Source organism: Bubalus kerabau, chromosome 4 (assembly GCF_029407905.1).
Source record: "Bubalus kerabau isolate K-KA32 ecotype Philippines breed swamp buffalo chromosome 4, PCC_UOA_SB_1v2, whole genome shotgun sequence".
Taxonomy (NCBI): Eukaryota; Metazoa; Chordata; class Mammalia; order Artiodactyla; family Bovidae; genus Bubalus; species Bubalus kerabau.
Window position 1 is genome coordinate 117,061,661 of NC_073627.1, and position 20,585 is coordinate 117,082,245.

A 20,585-nucleotide genomic window follows, 5' to 3' on the forward strand; every position below is an offset into this window, starting at 1 on the left:
CTGCCAAAAGAAAGTCATAGCAAAAGGCAAAGTACTGTGTCAAATTTTCATTAAGCTTCTACCTCCCCTAATTAATACAAGAAACTGCTTATTTTCTCATTTGTCCAAATTCCTCTGTGGGGTTGGAGGTGGGCCATTCGTGGGGTAGAGCTATGGAAAGTGGCCCAGAGACAGACTAAATGTCCACATGCAGAGAAGTCAAAGGAAAATGGGCATCACAAAGGGAAGGGATATTTTTTTTAACAAAGAAATCATTATGGAGTTTCTAATCTGAGGGACAGTGGTCATATATTAACTGTAAGAAGAGTTAACTACCAGGTAGATCCAGGACAAGTCATAATACAGAATGGAAACCGGACCATAAAGGCTGAGGAAGCATTAGAGAGCTGCTTCTCTGTATCTCTGGTTGTTCAATCATGGAGTGGACTTAACAGCTTAAAAAATCCTCAGCATTATCTTTCTATATGCAACTTAATGCATAGCCAGTTTTCACTGTGCCTCAATAACTCATGAAAATGGATTACATTTGCAGAGGTTCTTAATCTAAAATAGAGTTTAGGAAGTCCAGATATTGAGATGGGGAAAAATAATATTCTTATTTTCAACTAGCCTCTAAAAGTTATCATTTCCTTCAGTTAAGTCTGTGAGAAGCAATAAAATCACAGTGGTATTTGGGGGTTCTTGGGCTTCATCAAGGTGCCACAGTAGTCTATGGCACCTCAAAGATTAAGCACACCAAGTATAGTGAATTTCAGTGGGAAACCATGTCCCCAGACCATACGTGACATGCAGGTTTTAGAACAAATATGCTATAGGATAGCTTTAATAAGCGGAACTGCAGGAACACTGATGCCAATCAGTATGCAGCCGTTAACTTCTGACTTTCTAACCATAGTCGTATTCAAATTCTATTAATATTTAAGTTTTTTAAGTGTACAAATATGTATATATCTGTGGAACTTTTCTAACTGGACAACATTCACTATAACCCAGCCTTACACCTTAATCTGTATTAGTCTCTTAATACTTCAGTCACAGTTCCTTTAGTAACAACATAAAATACCATTTGTCCAACTTTCCAAAATGGAAGCCCTTCCGTGTTAGAGCTGCATCTTTGGTTCTCTGGTGGGTGTGAAGCCTGGCTTCACTGTAAGCTGCCATATATTGTAGAGATCCATGAAGCTAGTCATGGCGATCTCAAAGCAATTTTCAACATTCATATCCAGTATATCCTTCCACTTCCCCTAAGAAGTTTGTAAAAATTAACCTAAGTGACAACATGCTTTGCTTTTAGCTGGAATGTTGATCTCCTGCAGCAAATAACCCACTAGCAATTTTATCATGTCTGTGATTTTTAAAAAAAAAATTATAAAATGCATTAATGCTTGATACCTACAGCTTTTTGTGAGGATCATGGAAGATTTTGGTGTTGAGCTGGTTAAAAAAGCAGTAGCCTATGGCTTTTCAGAGGTTTCAAATAACACTAATATGATTTCACCTTCAGATTCGAACATCTAAACTGAAAATTTAGCCACAATTTTAAAAAATTACTACGGAAGGAGTAAGACATTTAAAGAAAAATCTGAATCAAAAATTTGAGAGAGCAGTTAACGGAAACCATAGGATCCTATAGTGTCTGGAAGAGGTAGAAAAGAGAGAAGACACACAGCGGTGTTACAAGTCCAAAAGTCAACTTTGATCATGTTACAGTTCTGCAGAGGGCCAGTCCTACAGGCAAGGGTTAAAGGAATCATGTCTCTCCTGGTTTGAGCAAGCAGGTTTCCTTTAGAGATGTGTCATGTTAGTTTGCATAAATCACTTCAACCTGGTTACATAGTAACACATTGCTTCCACAGCTGGCTTTGCTGCTGCTGGAAGATGTTATGGATTATCCTGTCTTTGACCAGGTATTAATAGAACTCTCCTCAGCAACCCACAAGTGATTAATGAGATGAGAGTAAAAAATGCCTTACCTGCTGCAGTTGCCCTGAAATGGAATAAATGAGAGAGCAAGAGAGCAATAAAGGAGGAGAGAGAAAGAACTCCTGAAACAGCCTCTATATACCATACCAAGCAAATCAGCTACCTCTTTGGCTTGGCTTCTAATGATCCTATTTGCAGATGAGTTAATGCCTTCTGAATCAGTGTACCAGAAGCAGCCAATTTGAGACAAATTATATATTCCTAAAATAATTACCATGTATACTAAGAAATTTTTTACCCAACTGTAATCTTAGAGGAATAAAAACCTATTCTCATCACTCCATATTAGTAATAATAAATTAACTAACAAAATTAAAAAGAAAAACGACAGCTGTGAGAGTGCATTGAAGGGAGGGTCTCTTGATACAGTGTACACAGACAAGCTATCTTTGGCTGTGGGCATCCATATTTTGGATGAACATTACTAGACCATAGTTACCAGCTCTGTGTATGCCCGTGGAGAAGTGTGCCCCGAAGAGGAGGAATTCTTTTGTTTACATGAATAAGAAGTCTTTGCACAAGAGGGGCAATGCATGTATTCTTATGCACCAGGGAAGGGTGGGCAGTGCTCTCCTCACATGACCTCTTAACCAGAATCTCCCCCTCTACAATATACCAGTTCTGTCCCAAGGAGTTGAAAATTTGACTCGTCCAACTTTGATAGCATAGGGACTGTATGATGGTGGGGAAGATCTATCATAAAACATCTCAGCTTTTCCTCTCTTCTGTGCTGTGGGTGGAGTACATTCATCACTGTAAGCACAGTCAGTGGTCAGATGGGGAACAGTGAAGGTAAGGAAAAAGAAGAGCCTAAGCCACATGCTCAATCTAGTCCTCACACAGAGATCTGCTTTGGAATAAGAAATTTAAGAAATAGTCTAGATTGTTGCTGCTTTTTAAGTCGGTCTAACATGTTCCATGCTTTATTGATTTGGTTACTAAAATGTAAGCTCTATAATGAGGCATTTCTGTCACTTTTGTTCACTCCAAAATCAGTGCCTGACATGAAGTAGATATATGATGAAAAGTTTTGAATGAGTGATATCTTTATTTCCATTCACATTATCACAACTTCCTTAGAAATCTCACAGGTAGGAGGATTTAGATATATCCAGACTATCTAACCATACTATCGCTTGGAGATAACCAAGCTCTAAGCTCATTAATACTAAAATTTTACTAAAATTGAGTAAGATGGAATATCAATGCTGTGCTATGCTGTTTCATGGTAACAGGAAGTCCTTAATAGAAACTGGATGTAAAAATTTTATATTTGGCTCAATTATATTTTGATCTAGTGAATAAAGCCTTAATAATACTTAAGATGATGTATCACAATCCAAGTTAAAATGGATATGAAGTAACTTCAGGAAGCCCAGCATCTCTTAGCAGGAGTTCTGCAAAGAAAACCTTTTCTCTAGTCAATTCCTACAAATATTATAATAGAGTCTATCCATTTTCATGATTTTTAAGAGCTATGTGAGATTTACAGAGACTGAAATACATCTCCATTATAAAAGAGAGAATGGATGGATCTCCAGCTACATTTCATTCCTAAAGGGAATTCTGGTATTTACCAAAAACACATAGAGAAAAATAATTCTTTGATAAAAATACTACTTATTTAACTTGTAAATAAAATTCCTTCAATTATAATCTAAAATTTTAAAAATTTAGTTTAGCATCAATTGGCAATTCTCTGTGGCTGTGTAGGTATGTGTGTTTTCAAATGCATTATCATTGGAGCCAGAAAATGATCCTTATAGTAATATTTATATTGTTTTCTTAAATAAGACAATTATAAACCAATCTTACAGGAAAAATGCTTTTGCTTTGTTAGTATCTCAAGCAATAAGGAGTCAATATTGCCTCAAGTGAAAGTGAAAGTCGTTCAGTCGTGTCTGACTGTTGCGACCCCATGGCCTATATGGTCCATGGAATTCTCCAGGCCAGAATACCGCAGTAGGTAGTCTTTCCCTTCTCCAGGGGATTTTCCCAACCCAAGGATCGAACCCAGGTCTCCTGCATTGCAGGCAGATTCTTTACTAGCTAAGCCACAAAGGAAACCCATATTGCCTCAAATTCTGCCCAAAAAAAGCTAAAAATATAGTTCAAGTTACTATTTGAACATCTTCTAGTGGAATAGAAGAGAATTACTTTTTATTTCTGGTATTATATCATAGTGTTTCTAATATATGATGCACTTTCCTAGGTATTGTATATTTTTATTATTAAATCAATTGAGTATTTCTTGGACCACATTCTTTGGCCCTCCATATACTTGGCATTACTCAGTCTTAATTTGGGCCTCCTTGGTGGCTCAGTGGTAAACAATCTGCTTGCCAATGCAGGAGACATGAGTCTGATCCCTGGGTCAGGAAGATCCCCTGAAGAAAGCAACAGCAACCCACTTCAGTATTGTTGCCTGGAAAATCCCAGGGACAGAGGAGCCTGGTGGACTACAGTCCATGGGGTCACAAAAAGTCAGACCACAACTTAGTGACTAAGCAAGCAAGCAGTCTTACTTTAGCATGATGCAGCCAAAATATATTGAAGGACATTGAAAGATTCTGCATGTACAACTCCCTGCCAGATGAAATATAGAAAGGGTATTGCAGATATATTTGTCTCTATTACAGAGTGTATACTTTGTGTAAAAGTCCTGAGGATACACTGCCTTGGGTTCCTAGTACCAAAAAATAATTCTTTATTTCTTCTGAGCAATTGACAATCTTTACTCTTTAGAACTCTGTGTCTTTTACTACCAATAACACCATTACTCTGAAGGCTGAGGAACTCAGAACCAACAGTAGTATGGGCACTCGTGGTCTGCATTTAGTGTTCTGACCCAAACTCTATACTGCACACAGTACTGTAGAAAAAGAAGGGACTCATTAATTGAGATGAAAAAGGGCCATGTTTGAGACAGTTAAGATAGTCTCTAAACATTCCTGGTTGGTTATAATTTAATAATAATGAATGTTTCATCCACAGGGAAAAATACAGTGATCTTCAATTCCTGCTGTTGAACTTCAATTGGGGAAACAAATAAGAAGCAAATAATAAGACATGGATAAACTGTACTCGGACAATTTGAAAACCAGATCCCATTTTCCCTGAATAAGTGCATTCTAGAGTTTTCAGGTTCACATTTTGCAAAGACTTTCAAGAGAAAGTGTAAAAGCTATGATATAAAAAATAAATGCAATAAATAGTAGAGACCCAGTGAGCCTCACAGTGTTCATACCTCCAGGGTAATTTCTCAACCCATTTTCCGCTCATTCTTTTTTCCTGCAAGACCACTGAATTCTTCAAAATTTGGGCTCATTTTCTTTTTATCATTCAAACTACCACTCATTCTATCTCTTATGGAAGTGTGGGGGAGATGCTAGGAGTGGCTCTCATCGCTTTTAAAAGAGACTGCAAAGTGTAAATCAGTCTTCCAAATTCTTCACCCTTTTCTCACAGTCCCCAAAAGCAGAACTCAAGCGAGTCCTTTTGGTTTTAAAGGAATCGAGTCTAGATGTTCAGACCCAAACAAGTGTCCCCAAATTACAGTCATGGAAAGATCTTGTTCAAATTTTGTTTCTTATCTTTTATTTCCTATTTCTGTTTTTGTTAATGATATGAGGGAAACTGCACAGTTAAAAAAAAAATGGGCAAAATACAAAAAGTTAAATCTTCTTTAAATTGGTAGTTGACACTTCCTACAAGCCCTTGACTGTAAGCAGCCAAAGCATGCCAGGAAGAACTCACTCTCTCACTGGCCTTTCAGTTCTTATTTCCATGGAAACTGAAGGAGTATTGATAGAATAAAGTGAAGGGAAAGTTTTCATACAGTCCTTTCTTTTCTCATGTTAACAGAAGAAGAGTACCCAACCTCCGCCCAGCCCCAAAAATTGTCAGGCCAAGGAGAATAATATATTTTGTTACCTCTCAAGCATCCTTTTTTTCTATTCAGTTTCCACTTCATGAGAAAAGAGAAACAGACAATTCAAAATGGAATTTGATTTCTCCTTAATGCTTTCAGTAATATCAAATGTTCTAGCCCTCTGTTACAAGATGAAGTGATACAAATCAGAATTCTGTGCATATAAAACTACATGCAAAAGGCAAGGTATTTTAAGAGAAACTAGTAATCCTACTAGACACTTGCCAACAATTTTATGATGGTATGTCTCTGGAGGTTTGGTCCACAACTACCTTCAGAGCCTCTTCATCATTGGACTGACAAGCAACTTCTTCTATGAGGACAGACTTGATATTTTTAATGTCCAAATTTAAATGGAAAAATCTTATTTCCCTCTATTTAATCTTTAAAACCAAACAATTCTCTCTATATACTTCTTGCTAGATCTCAACAGATGAAATTAAAATAACCATACTCTTTTACCAAGATCCTTCTACAATTCCATATAGATAACAATCTTCATGCTTTCAGAAGAGCCTGGCAGGCTTCAGTTCCATGGGGTCTAAAACAGTCAGATATGACTGAGTGACTGAGCTTCATGCTTTCATTCTTTCATCAAATTCTGTTGAGTATCTACTATGTGCTAAGTACTAGACTTATTATTATTAATACTAGATTGAATTGGCAAGGTTTCTGCCTTATGGAGCTTGCAACCTAGAAAGGGATCCAACAATAAAATCCAAACTAGATAATTAGATATTGAAATAGGTGCTCAAATGAAAGTAAAATAAATGCTGTAAGAAGGGACTTGTAGGAGCTAACTAAGGCAATGGGCAAACATCATTGACTATTATGAAAGACAAGAAAATGCCACCATATGAAGTACTAGAGGAAGGGAGCTCCAGGAAGGGAAGACAGAAGTACAAAAGATCCTAAAGCAGAGAAGAAGTGGGTGTATTTCAGGAACCAGAGGTGTTTCTATTTGCATGCTGGAAGGCAGTAAATGAGAAGAGTAAGACTGGAGATGAAGTCAGAGAGATATATCAAGACTGTATCATGCTCTGCCTTGTAAAGCATGGTAAGATTCTGGATTTTAGTCTAATTAGGAGCCCCAGACAAGTTGGGTAACAGTAAAGCTGGAGAGAAATAGATTTCTGTCGAACTCACAGATCATACTGGTAAAAATGATAAAAGAAAGAAATAATGAAAGGTAATTTCCAAATTTGCACATGGATAGGATCCTTTTCTGAGATGAGGAAGGCTGTGACAGAAAAAGATTTAGAAGAGAAACCAACGGATTCAATTTTAGAGAGTTTTAGTTTGAGATGCTTTAGAGATATTTAAGTGGAATTTTGAAGAATTTTGTTATGTAATACAAGAGTGGAGTTCAGAGGCATGCTCTTGGATGGAGATGGGATTTCAGAGTCATCAAGAGCCTTGGGAATTAATGAATTCTTTTATGAAAAGAGTATAAAGAAAGACAACATCTTCCTAAGATATGGGCCTGAAGATCGTCAACACAGAGAAGTACTTTTTCAGAGAGAGACTGCATTGAGAAATAATCAACAAAATAAAAGTCAATTTCAAGATGGAGAAAGTCAACTGGGCCAAGTATTTTCTTAAGTGGAGTTTATTGCTTACTTGAGCAGTCTTGAGTATCGGTAACAGAAGCCAAACTTGAGTACAAAAAGAGTCACTGGAAAATGAGGAAGAAGAGGCAGTTCAATTAGACAACATCTGAAATGTAACAGAGAAAAAAAATAAAAGGTAAAAGAAGACAATGAAAGATTGTTTAACTTTTTTTGTGATTTAAAATTCTAGGTCAGGTTTATCTGGTGATGAGAATAATGCAAAGGCACATATTGAAATAATGGTGTAAATATGCTTTTAAAGAAAAGCAGAGATCCTGAAAAACTGAGCAATGTTGGGTTCCAGAAGGCATTAGATTCAAGAGAATGAAGGCCATTTCTTTCTTGTGGCAGAGGGATGAAAGGTCAGTGACATAAAGATGCAGATTTATGTAAGATTTTCTCTTGGGAATATGACAGAACTCATAGCTGTTGATTTCTTTTTTCCCAGTATCATGGTATGAATGTGGGGAAGGGAGCACAGATTCTGAGATAATTACTGCAAGGAAGAGAGGACAAGATTTAGTGAAAAAGTCCTGGGAAATACTGAATGCTCACTTGAGGCTAGTGATTTTAACTCATTTTGATACAAGTCAGCTCGTTTACAGGATTTTCTCCAGTAATGCCAATCTGCAAAAGGGAGCAGGTACAGAAAAAGTTAGCTGATTTGGGTTCATCTAGGATTGAGGTTTATTAAGGAATATAGAAAAGGCTGAGAAGTAGAGAAATTGTGTGAGGAAATGATTATAATAATGAACTTAGAATGTAAGCTATATAAGGCAAATGAAGGTCAGCAGAGGCTTTTACACTGGGCCAGTATAGCACATAATTTTATGAAGTCAAATAATTTTACCAGTGTTTCAATTTTAGGGTCTCTTGATAAAAGTGGTAGTATATCTTGTTAAGTAGAGGTTCAGTGCTTTTTGTTCTTGTATGAAAGCTTAAATATGAATATAAAGGTATTTATGGATGTCAGATATCCAAAGAAGTGGACAGTGCTCAAGAGTGTCTGCTGTTTTCATCCCCATGCTTGCCTTTCTGTATTCTCCATCCCACCAGGACTGAAAGCCCATGTGCTACGTTTCTAAAATCCACTTGCCAGTTGAGTTCCTGATAGGTTTGTCAATGGAAGGCAATAGTTGGAGATTTTGAAATTAGAGAGAAAGAAAATGCCATCTTTTTCTTCTTTTTGCCACCTCTTCAGTAGCAGCAGTAGTATCCATGGGCAAATGGCAGTAACCACAGTTGACTGTGGGCTCTAGCTCTGTCCATGGAGGCTCAGCAGCAGCAGTGGGTTCTGGCTCCCTGGATAGGTCCAACTCAGTGACATCAGCATGGTTCCAATTATGGCAGCACCTCCAGCAATTCAGTATGAAAGACAGCGTGGCTCCAGCCTAGGATTATTTAGTGGCTACAGATCTTGAATTTTAAAATGAGAAAACCCTTCTTTTGTTTGCTCCAGTCCCTCTCTACTTCTGTTTGCTTTCCAAGATTTTCCAAAACCTTTTAAGCAATACCCTAAATTAAGTCCATTCTGTTTGAAGTATCTTGAGACATTTCTGATTTCCTAATAGGATACTGCCTAATAAAGAGGAGGAAGTATGGGGGCCAAGGAGATGAATGGAAACAATTAGTACTGTATCCAAAAGCTAGTTGGTTGTTGTTTAGGCGTTAAGTCATGTACAATTCTTTGCAACCCCATGAACTGCAGCATGCCAGGCTTCCCTTTCCTTCACCATCTCCCAGAGTTTGCTCAAACTCATGTCCATTGAGTCAGTGATGCCATCCAACCATCTCATTTTCTGTCACCCCCTTCTCCTGCCTTCAATCTTTTCCAGCATCAGGCTCTTCTATAATGAGTCAGCTCTTCGCATCAGATGGTCAAAGTATTGGATTTTCAGGTTCAGCATCAGTTCTCCCAGTGTGTGTGTTAGTCGCTCAGTCATGTCCAACTCTTTGCAACCCCATGGACTGTAGCCTGCCAGACCCCTCTGTTCACAGAATTTTCTAGGTAAGAATACTGGAATGGGTTGTCATTTCCTTTTCCAAAATAAAATCAAATCCAGAAAAATTACAAAGACATGTATACCAGAATTCAAGACAAGCTGAGATCTCATAAATATAAATCTACGGATTCATAAAATGTGGCACAACCAGATAGGAGGATGTCCTTGAGCTGTAATGTAATAATCTAGCTATTTTCTAAAGTTTTATAGAACCAGCATTTATTGAAAAATGCTTTAAAAGTTTTAAATTTCATGAAAAAAGTGTATTTGAGAAGTGCTAGATATTATACATTTGTTTTTTATTTATTTGCAAAGCACATTAGTGGATCAAAAGTTCTAAAAAATCTTAAAGTAATGTCTATTTAACATCATTGAATCAAAATGTTTCATGTATATATGAACTATGAATATATATTTTATATTCATATATATATCTATATACATGAATATATGTGAGTATATAAATCTCCTCAATTTCTCTCTCTCTCAATTTCTATCTCTATCTCTGTTCCTTTTCCTATCACACCTAGTAACATCCCTTTAACACCCCATGAAACAAGTATTCTGCTGAATGCACTTTGGGAAACTCTGCTGTGAGGGAAGCTGCCCATCTGGTCCATCTATTCTGGACTCTCAGATCTCAACTACAGTTGGCAGTGCAGCACACTTTGACCAGATATCTATATATAAAAATGTTCTAGAAACTTTGAAGGCAACAAAAAGATTAGTAGGAATGATTAACACTGTGAAATGAATAATTTCCCATTTAATAGTTAATTTCATTCACATGTAGATTAAAGGCACTCACACATACACAAACAGCAAACTCTGTATAGTAAGCAGTGATGACAACCTCTTTCATAAAATAATCAGCGAAACGGTTGTCTAATGAATGACTGAATGAGTAAATGACCTAGAAATTAAAGTAATTCTTGACCTAACTAGATGTTTATGAAATCATACTTTACTGCACTTTCATTCCTCTTTTTTACCCTGCAAACATCTATTTGCGTCCTTACTCTTAATATGCCAGATTCAGCCAGATACTGGGAAAACAAAGATAAATAGGACAAGGTCGCTGCCCTCAAGGAGTTCAGGTTCAGAAAAGTGACAAAGACAAACATGTAAAGAAATGGGTATGAATGGAACGTGCATAGGGAAGTACAATCTGTATAGGGGCAGGCAACGATGGTAACTGTAACACAAGATGCCTACACAGCTTTGTGCGTGTGTGCACATACACACAAGTGTGAAAGCAAAGAAGAAGTAGGCTTGGAGGAGTGGAGGTAGGCACGTAGGAGTAAGGGAAAGCTCTCTTTAAATGCTGTTTGCAGTGGCAAAAGTCAAACCAGATAGGAACAAGAAAATCATCTCAGAGAGCTGCTACTTTAGCATAGCACCTTGGGATAGAAACCAGGAAGTTATAATAAGGAAAGAGTCTGAGTGTTAGACAAGGGTAATTCTGAGTTATGAAAAGGGGTACATTTCCTGTGCAATGCCCACCTTTAACAGAGGACAGACAATTAAATCCTTAATTCAGACAAATCCTTAAACAAGGAATTTGAGATCTCAGCACTAGACACTCCTGTGCCTGCCTCTACCCCTCCCAAGATACACCAGGAAGACCTTGACTTACCTCTTGTGCTTCCTACTGAACATGGTTGTTACATTCATGGTTCCAAGAATAAGAACAGAATAAAAGGATGAGGAGCTTATGAAAAGCTTGTGAAAAGTCTCCATTGTCTATCTCCTAGACCTCCAACCAACTAGTTCAAAGATTTCTAATGTTGTCTGACATTTCTCCCTTATCTCTTACTCTTGGAGCAGAAGGCATTTCCTATTTTAAGTATGAATAAAAGGGAAAAAAAAGTTAAAATTCATTTTAATAGATATTTAAGATGAATGTCAGTATTCATATTAAATCTTGTAACAGGGAGACACAAGATTTCTCATCATTGGATAATGATCCCTGAGTTCCACACACTCTGGTCAGGTAACTAGAATCATGTCTCTGGGAAGTGACTTCTATCCAGACAAACAGAGGCAGGTGGCCAAAAGCTTTGCTGTATCTCAATCACCAGTATAGATGTTTCAGATATTAAACCTAGAAGGCACAGAGATCATCTTCGACATAGAGATGAACAAGTAAGCAGAGATCATAAAAGTAACTCAAAATCTTTTTCTAACACTGTGCTGACCTTCATTAATGGAAATTTGCAAAAGGCCCATGAAATTGAGAGTCTTGACAAGTGAAGAGCTTCTTTAAAAAGGATCAATTTTCTATAACATAGCCCCTATAAAGGCGGCAATGATTAACTGTGAGTAACAATGAGTGTAGGTTGTGATCTGCGCTATATAAATTCTAAAACAAACTTTAGAATTTACCTAATTCAACTTTTAGATTTTGATATATGAATACTGAGGGCCAGAGAACTGAGCCCCCCTGCTGAGTATGGTTAGCAGTATACAAATTAGAACTCATGTTTCAGTCCCTTTATGGATTATAATGGCCCGCCTCATATATTCTTGGGAAGTGTTGTACTGTTGATGTGACATATCACTTCTCAGTACAAAGCTACAATCTGATCCCCTAATCCCACTTCTCTTTTACTCAGATATTACCATTTCAATGTGTGGTTTCTCATTTTGCTGAGAGGTTTTTCTTCCCCACCTACCCCTCCTTAAGTCAGGCAAAGAGACAAGTAACTGACTTCAGTTTTCAAAAATGTAACCCGCAAGTGCATAATTCTTCCTGTCAGATTTCCTTTTCTGTAAGTTGGTGAGTTTATTGTGGTAGCACTCAAAAGGCTGAGCCTGAAAAGTTCTATAACATATGGCATACATTTAACATGGCTTGTGAATTAAAAATAACAGCCCGCCATCTGCCTCTGCAAGTTGATTTTATCAAAGTCTAAATGAGAAGCTCAAAGATGTGAATGTTGTCAATTAAAATAAGAAATACTCAGGTTCAATACAGAGTGGCCAATCTGAGTTTGCCCCTTCCCCTCATGGGATTAAAGTCACCCATTTTGTCCACTCCTGCAAATTAAAAGAGCTGCCCAATTTTCAGTCTACACAACTATTTTTTTAATATTACAAATTATCCTTTCCTATCTTCTCCCCCTCAAAAAAACCCTTTATCACAAACTTAGCTTCCTAAGTTACCTTCCTCTAGGAGTAGGTTATGTGGATTTCTTTTCTGAGGGTAGAACCCTCCTAAATAATTGATAAAAGTTATAAAATCTTTTCTCTGTATAATGTTTAATTTTTTTTCACCAAAACTTGAAAGTATTAAGTAAAAGGTTTTGGAGGGAGGGATTTGATGATTTTTCATTATCATACATTCTTAGATCCTGTAGGAAATTCTGGAAATGATTTAAAGTGCTAACGCTGAGTCAGAAGCCCACACATCAGTTTAGTTGGATTAGCATTTATCCAGCAACTACATCAGGAACAGGGCTTCCCTGGTGTCTCAGTGGTAAAGAATCCCCCTGCCAATACAGGAGACCTGGGTTCAATCCCTGGGTCAGGAAGATTCCCTGGAGAAGGAAATAGTAACCCAGCTGGGAAATCCCATGGACAGAGGAGCCTGGTGGGCTACGGTCCATGGGGCTGTAAAAGACTCAGACCTGATTTAGCAACTAAAACACCACCACCACCCGGAATAACCCTGGGAGGGCAATGGTCATGGGTTTAAGGCAGTTGCTTCTTTCAGAAAGTTTATGTCATAGTTGCAATAAGATTTATACCCCAAAAAACAGTTTGAGACGAAACCCATCTTAGGATAACCAAGTGCTCACCTGAGTATACTGACAATAAGAGTTCTGAGAAGAGAGTTCTCGTCCTGAGTCCCTGTCATTCTTTATTTATGGGCAAGAGATGTAACTTGTATGTGTTTTCTGTTGTTGTATATACTGGCTCTGTGGGCAGAACAATGAAAAATACAATTATATGAAATGATAAATTTGTAAGCATTGTATAAAAGTTAAAGAGACCATCATAGAAAACATAAAGTGAGCTGTTAATTAAGTTAAGTAGAATACCCAGTTCTCAAGACCAATTCAATTGAAATTTAACTAGGAAAGCTTTGTTGTCATCATTTAGTCACTAGGTCATGTCCAACTCTTTTGCAACCCCATGAACTGCAGCCCACCAGGCTCCTCTATTCATGGGATCTCCCAGGCAAGAACACTGGAGCAGGTTGCCATTTTCTACTCCTGGCCCAGGGATCGAACTGGGCTCTCCTACAACTCCTGCATTGGCAGGAGGATTCTTTACAACTGAGCCACCAGGGAAGCCCAGGAAAACTTTATATGGTCTTATAATTTCTTGACTAAGATTTCAAAATAAATCAAAGTATAAACATAGAGATTCCATGAATCAAGTTGCATGAATGCAAATATTTGGTAGTAAATTTGGCAGTGGGTATTTTCTAAGCATGAAGGTCAGGGCTGTCCAGTCAAGTAGTACAGGTGGTACAAGACACAAATCTAAGGATGCTGTTCACACAGACTACAACATGAATACTGTATTCATTTTCTAGTGTTGCTGCAACAAATCACCACAAACTTGGTGCTTAGAGCAACAGAAATATTTCTCACTGTTCTGGAAGCCCAAAAGTCCAAAATCAAGGTGTTAGTAGGGCCACACTTTCTCAAAGGCCATAGGGGAGAATTTTCCTTACTTCTTGCAGCTTTTAGTACCTCCTGACATTCTAGTTATTCACCCCAGGCATGGAATTCACCCCACCCCTGGAATGAGGCAACATGACTCAGTCTCTGTTTCCATCTTCACATGACCTTCTTTACTGTGTTTTTTAAATCTCCCTCTCTTAGAAGAATAGCAATTGTTGGATGAAAGACCCTTCTGAAATCCAAAATGATCTCATCTCTAGAAACATGACTAAATTACATCTGCAAGGACCCCATTTTCAAATAATGTCACATTGACAGGTACTTGGGTTAGGACATGGATATGTGTTTGGGGGGACACAGTACAACTAACTATAAGTATGTAAGTTTCTTATGCTTTCAAATTAGAATTTACTAGATTACAAATCTAGTTTACAATTTCAATTTACTAGATTACAAATCTAGTAAAGATTTTTTTAAATAGGATTTCCTAGTAAGCAGGGATTGATTTAGTTCAATGACCTCATTTATGATAGCTCAAAAGGAGCTTCAGAGTACAATCCGGGGCCTAGGAAGAACCAATGTGAGTTGCTTCTACCCTTTTAAGTGGTAAACATTGAACATCCCTCTGATTTTAAGTCTGCTTTCAACCAGAGGAGCAGATGTCTAAATAAACTGGCAACCACAGCTATCAAGTCAAAAAGACATCTAAATGTTAATAAAAATGATTTTCATTAAGTGTCCCCTCCACCACTCCAACCCAGAAAAGCATTCAGTGATTCATATCTTATTCCTTCAAAGGCAATACATTTTTACCTAATCAAGAAAAGCCTTTTGGAAGCAAACATGCCCAAAATTTCCTTAATGGCAATGCAAGAGAAGAGCCCAAATGATGAACTGTGTACATTTTACAGAGAAAACTCACACCATAGAAATGCCCACATATCAAATAAATCAATGCAAGCAATCAATCATCGTAATGAAAGCCTATGGTTAGCAGGTGTAAATGCCACTGTGATCTCTACAACTACAAGAAAAAACCCTGATTCTAAACATGAACAACTCACTCTGGTTACATACAAATCAACCTCAATAGCATCAACTAAATGGAAACATAATTGGAGTTAAACGTTTACAGCTCCTTCATTTATCTTTCAAAAATAGAGGAGAGCTAAAGGAATTTTCCCACTAGTAATTAGATGCTTTTCTCCCTAAAAACCTTTCACTAGCTGTTTCAAACACTGCAAACACTGCCTTCCATTCAAATCACAACATTTTAGTGAGAAAGGAAAACAATATAAGGGTAACAAAATGGTTCTTTAGATAGAAAAATGTCCAAGTTTAAGCCTGAGTTGTAAGCCCTTCACATCTAATAGAAATAAGAAGTAATTTAGTGGTCAAGAGGAACTTGTCAATAACATGGATTGTCAATCAATGACTCTGATCAATTGTGATGGGTCATACCCACTTTTTACTTATGAAGATTTGGGCTGTTAGGGCTATTCTGGACTGACCAATATGGTAATCTTTATGTAGGTATTTACTCCTCTTGGATTAGAGTAAAACATCAGCATGCTGGACTGAAGTGCTATCATCAATTAACCTGACCCTGTGGTTTTGCATAATTGACTACAAAGGCTGTTGACAATATAATCAATTAGAATTTCAGCTGATAAATCACACTTGAGGTTTTGGGGGTCACCAATACTACCTGATGAATTCACCCACAAAGAAACATCAGGAGGTACTATAGTAACCTCCTGTGTGTATTCAGTACTACTTCAGGTGGAAGACTGACAAAAATTGACATTTTAAATTCACATTATAATATAAACAATCAACTTGGTCAGTTAGTGCGGGAATCTATCAACACTGGTAATTTGACTATGTGGATGAGACAATTTGTTGACAAACTGAATTTTTTTCCACTTACCTCAAATGTGCTATTGCATTCACTAATGAACTCCTGCCTTGAAAACGAATTTTTTCCTTTGGTTTTATGCTTCTGTTTCCCCATCAATTCATTTATGTCATTTGAGGGACATTAGGGTGGGAACTTTAGAAATTCATACTATATCTATTTGTCTGACATTGCCACCTCAAAAATATATCCTGGAAATCTGTCTTCTACAGTTTCAAAGCTATTCTGTTGCCTCTTCAATCTCAGCTCATGGACTTTCTATTTATTCCAAGAGTAATGAAACTGTCAACAATTAATCTTCTGTTAATGGCCTCTGCAATTATTTACACAAAGAGCCAAAATGAGTACCAGTTACTACAAAACATAAGACAGATCAAAGCCCCAAAGAACAATTCAAATCAACGAGCCAGCACTTTAAAAATTCTCTTAAAATTGGAAAAGGGGGATGGGGGAATAGAGAGTGCTACCACTATAGGAGCACCATAAAAATGAAGGAGTGGGTGTGGAAGAGAAGATGCCAGAAAGGAAAGAATAACGGTTTGAAAATCTGTCCTTATTGAGAACTCTAAGCTGACAATTATATAGATAATAGCTGTTTTGAGCCCTCTCTTTCTCCTGGGAATACTCCACTTGGCCCAATATTCCCTAAGAGATGGTCCTTGAGAAGTAAAATGCCTCATGGCAAATCTCCAAACATGAAATTGTTTTCCCCTTTGAGCCTTCTGACTCCAAAATTGGCAACAGTTCAAAATGCTTTTTTTTTTTTTTTTTCAGTTATAATCTCAGCAAGATAAATGGTATCCAGGATAGGAAAAGATGCAACAACAGAAGTCACAAGAATTTTGTACAGGAGATAGAAGTCTTTGTCAGTTGCAAACAAAATGAATTCTGTTGTAGGTTCAGTCCAAGTAACAGTAATAATTCAAGATTACAACCACAGAATTGAAGTCCTCACAACAGAACCAGCAAAGATAAATGGTTTTAAAATAACCACAAAAGAAGGAAATGATTTAATTTAGGAAGGTATTTTTGAATTTTCCATCAACTAAAATTATGTGGTCTAGAAGAGAAAAAAATGATGCCCCAAAGTAATACTAAAATTACAAAAAGACTTAGCAAATTATTTCTGTTTTACAGTAATTTAGTAAATACTTTTGGCTTCTCAGGCTACACAATCTCTGTTACAACTATTCTGCTACTGTAGCAATATATAAAAGAATGACTGTGGCTGTGTTCCAACAAAACTTTACTTACAAAAACAGCCTATGGGACAGATTTGGCCCTCTGGCTATATTATACCAACTCCTCAACTAGAATATAAACATACTTTATTGTGTATGACCATACTCTGACATTTTTCTCTAATAATTCAGTAGATTAATTTTGTGTTTCCTATGAATCTATAAGCTTTAGCAGAAAAAAGACTTTATTATGCCTTTTATTATCAGTATTATAAGTAATTATTATAATGACTATATCATTTAATGTATTAATTCCACCATTTGTTCATAGTAAGTGAAAGTGAGTCACTCAGTCATGTCCAACTCTTGCAACCCCCTGGACTCCTCCATGGAATTCTCCAGGCCAGAATACTGGAGTGGGTAGCCTTTCCCTTCACCAGGGGATCTTCCCAACCCAGGAGTTGAACCAGTGTCTCCCTCATTACAGGCAGATTCTTTACCAACTGAGCTATCAGGGAAACTCTGTTCATAGTAAGACCTCCATAAGTATCTTATTTAACCTCAACTTTCCCACCAGTAAAATATCTCTAACTTCTAGTCACTTTCTTCATTAATTGAGCTCCAGAAAAGATTAATATAATATTAGTTTTTAAGGGGAGTACTTTATTTCCAATTGAGATACCATGGCTTTTGAAAGACTAGTACATTCATTGAAAATATTTTTAAAATCTGTATTGAAACAAAAACCTGTTTGAAAGCATCAGACAGCTTTCCCAAAAGCCAGGACTTAACAGGCACACGTACCAGAAAGAAGGAAATAATTGAATGACAGAAAGATGACCTAATATAATCTGTTAGCTACTCTTCTGCTAAAGGCATTTCTATACTTTTGGTACAGATGGGAGGCTGGGAATCTGGGAAGGAGGACATTGCTATGAGGAAGAAAATCCAGAAGAGCTTTGACATTCTCATAGAACTACGGAGATAAAGCATAAAGTTTAGGGCTTTCACAGAAACTAGAATGTATAGAGCAAAAATTCAAAAGAAATGGAATTAACAGTGAATTGAGCTCAGCACTTGACACTGTTTCACTCGAGTATTTGTTGAATTCTGACTGCATTAGGGAGAAGGCTAAGAAACCAAATAGAAAGACTGAAAAGTAAAGATAATTGTCAGCAGTCTCACAGTGATGAGGAAAAAAATAATACTAATAATAATTAGACTTGAAAATAGAGACTCTACTAAACACATTAATCCCAATGTTTAGAATTCGAGAATACTACATTTTAAGGGTGGAAACAAACTGGAGGTTGATCAAAGCTTACAAATAATATAACAGCCTCTATTTAGCTCAGTCTCGGAATAAAATTGTATTCTGATCTTATTTAAGCTCTGCATGAGAGAATAGGATAACTATTCTCTAAAGGAAAAAGTATAATTCAGAACTACTATTGTTGTTGTTGTTATCAGTTGGTCATAACTATACCTTTATACAAAATAGCTAGTATTTAATAAAAACTTACCAGGTATATTAAATGACCAAGAGAAAAAAAACAGATAATTCAGATAACTCCATATGCAATTCATATATCAGAATTTTGAATCATGCACCTTAAGTGTGATTAATCTGTACATGAAAATAGACAAGATGCAAAAATTCATAAGCAACTGTATGCTATACAACCCAACAACTGAATTTTTAAAAATGGGCTTAATAACAAAAGGAACACATCAGAAGAGAAAGTTTGTAGTCTAGAAGGCAGAATATTAGAAGATAACCAAGCTAAAAATACAGAGCAAAAGATATACAGTAGATGTAAAAAGAATATAAATGAGCTATGGAATGTAGTGAAAAGCTCTAAGATATGTGTAATTGGAAATACAAAATATAAGGAGAGAGAATGAGAAGCAGAAGCATATTTGAAGAAATAGTAAACAGGAATAGTCCAGAACTTGTGAAAAAATTAAGACAGAGATTTGAAGAATGAAATTCCAAAAAGGATAAATGAGAAAAAAATCACAACTAGGGATACCATAATAAAACTCCTGGAAATCACATACAGGAGAAAAAGTTGCCACAGTAAAAAGACATATTACCTTAAAAGAAAAAAATAATAAAGTTGATAGTGATCTCTTATGAAAACCAAAGGAAGTAGAACATAAGTGAATGGTATCTTTTAAATGTTGAAAGAAAATAATTGCTGGCATAGAGGCTCTATTTTTTGGAAAAATACTATTTAATGAATAGTGAAGTGAATAAAATAGTGAAGTGAATAAAAAACTTGCAGGACATAAGGGAAGCAAATAGTAATATCTGATATAATTTTGTCCCTGGAAATAATTGTATTTGTATAATTTTGCTTATAAATTAAACACTCTAATTGAAAGGTTTAGATTGTAAGACTAAGGTAGTAAACAAAATATGATTATATTCTGTTTATAATAGAAAAACCTTAGATATATGAAAAGAGAATGACTGAAAGTAAAATGAAAAAAGATATGCCATGCAAACACTACACAAAAGAAAGTCAATGTAACTAAACTAATATCAGTTAACATAGACTTTGATGCAAGAAGCAGTACTAGAGAAATGGAGAAGTATTTTATAATGATAAAAGGCCAAGTCTAAGGAAGTTCAAAATGCTAAATTTATATGCACTATTGCAGGTAGGTTAATGGCAACCCACTCCAGTACTCTTGCCTGGAGAATCCCATGGAGGGAGGAGCCTGGTAGGCTACAGTCCATGAGGTCACAAAGAGTCGGACACAACTGAGCGACTTCACTTTCACTTTGTTTACCACTAGCGCCACCTGGGAAGCCCAAATATATATCTATGATATATACATAAAACAAAAAAAATGACATAACTATAAGGAAGAGAAACACAATCATAGTGGAAAATTTTAATTCTCCTTTCTTAATAACTGAGAAATCAAGTAGACATAAAATCATCAGGATATAGAAGATACAAATAATTTAAATTCAGCTGATTAACATGTATGGGCATCTATGGGATGCTTCACACAGGTGTATACTTATTTTGTGAACTGAACTTGACCATATGTTGGTCTACAAAGCAAGTCTAGCAAAATTTTAAAAGATTAATAAAAGAATATGTATTATGCTCCCTGACCACAGAGAAATTAAGCTAGAAAGAAATAAAAAGATAACTAGAAAATATCCAAATAGATTTCTAAGTAATTTCCAAGTAATCCATAGTCAAAGAAGCAATTACAAGAAGAATTACAAAGTATTTTAACTGCATAATAGTGACAGTTCAGTTCAGTTCAGTTGAGTCGCTCAGTCGTGTCCGACTCTTTGGGA

The 20,585-nt window shown here is 36.5% G+C and overlaps 1 long non-coding RNA gene across 1 annotated transcript in view; it reads right to left on the bottom strand.

The window, feature by feature from the left end:
* Nucleotides 1–13,329: 13,329 nt before the first annotated feature.
* Nucleotides 13,330–20,585, bottom strand: part of LOC129651579 (uncharacterized) — a 67,528-nt gene continuing 60,272 nt past the window's right edge. Inside the window, exon 3 of the long non-coding RNA XR_008714210.1 lies at nt 13,330–13,447. This is a non-coding gene — a long non-coding RNA (uncharacterized LOC129651579). The remainder of the gene's footprint in view (nt 13,448–20,585) is intronic.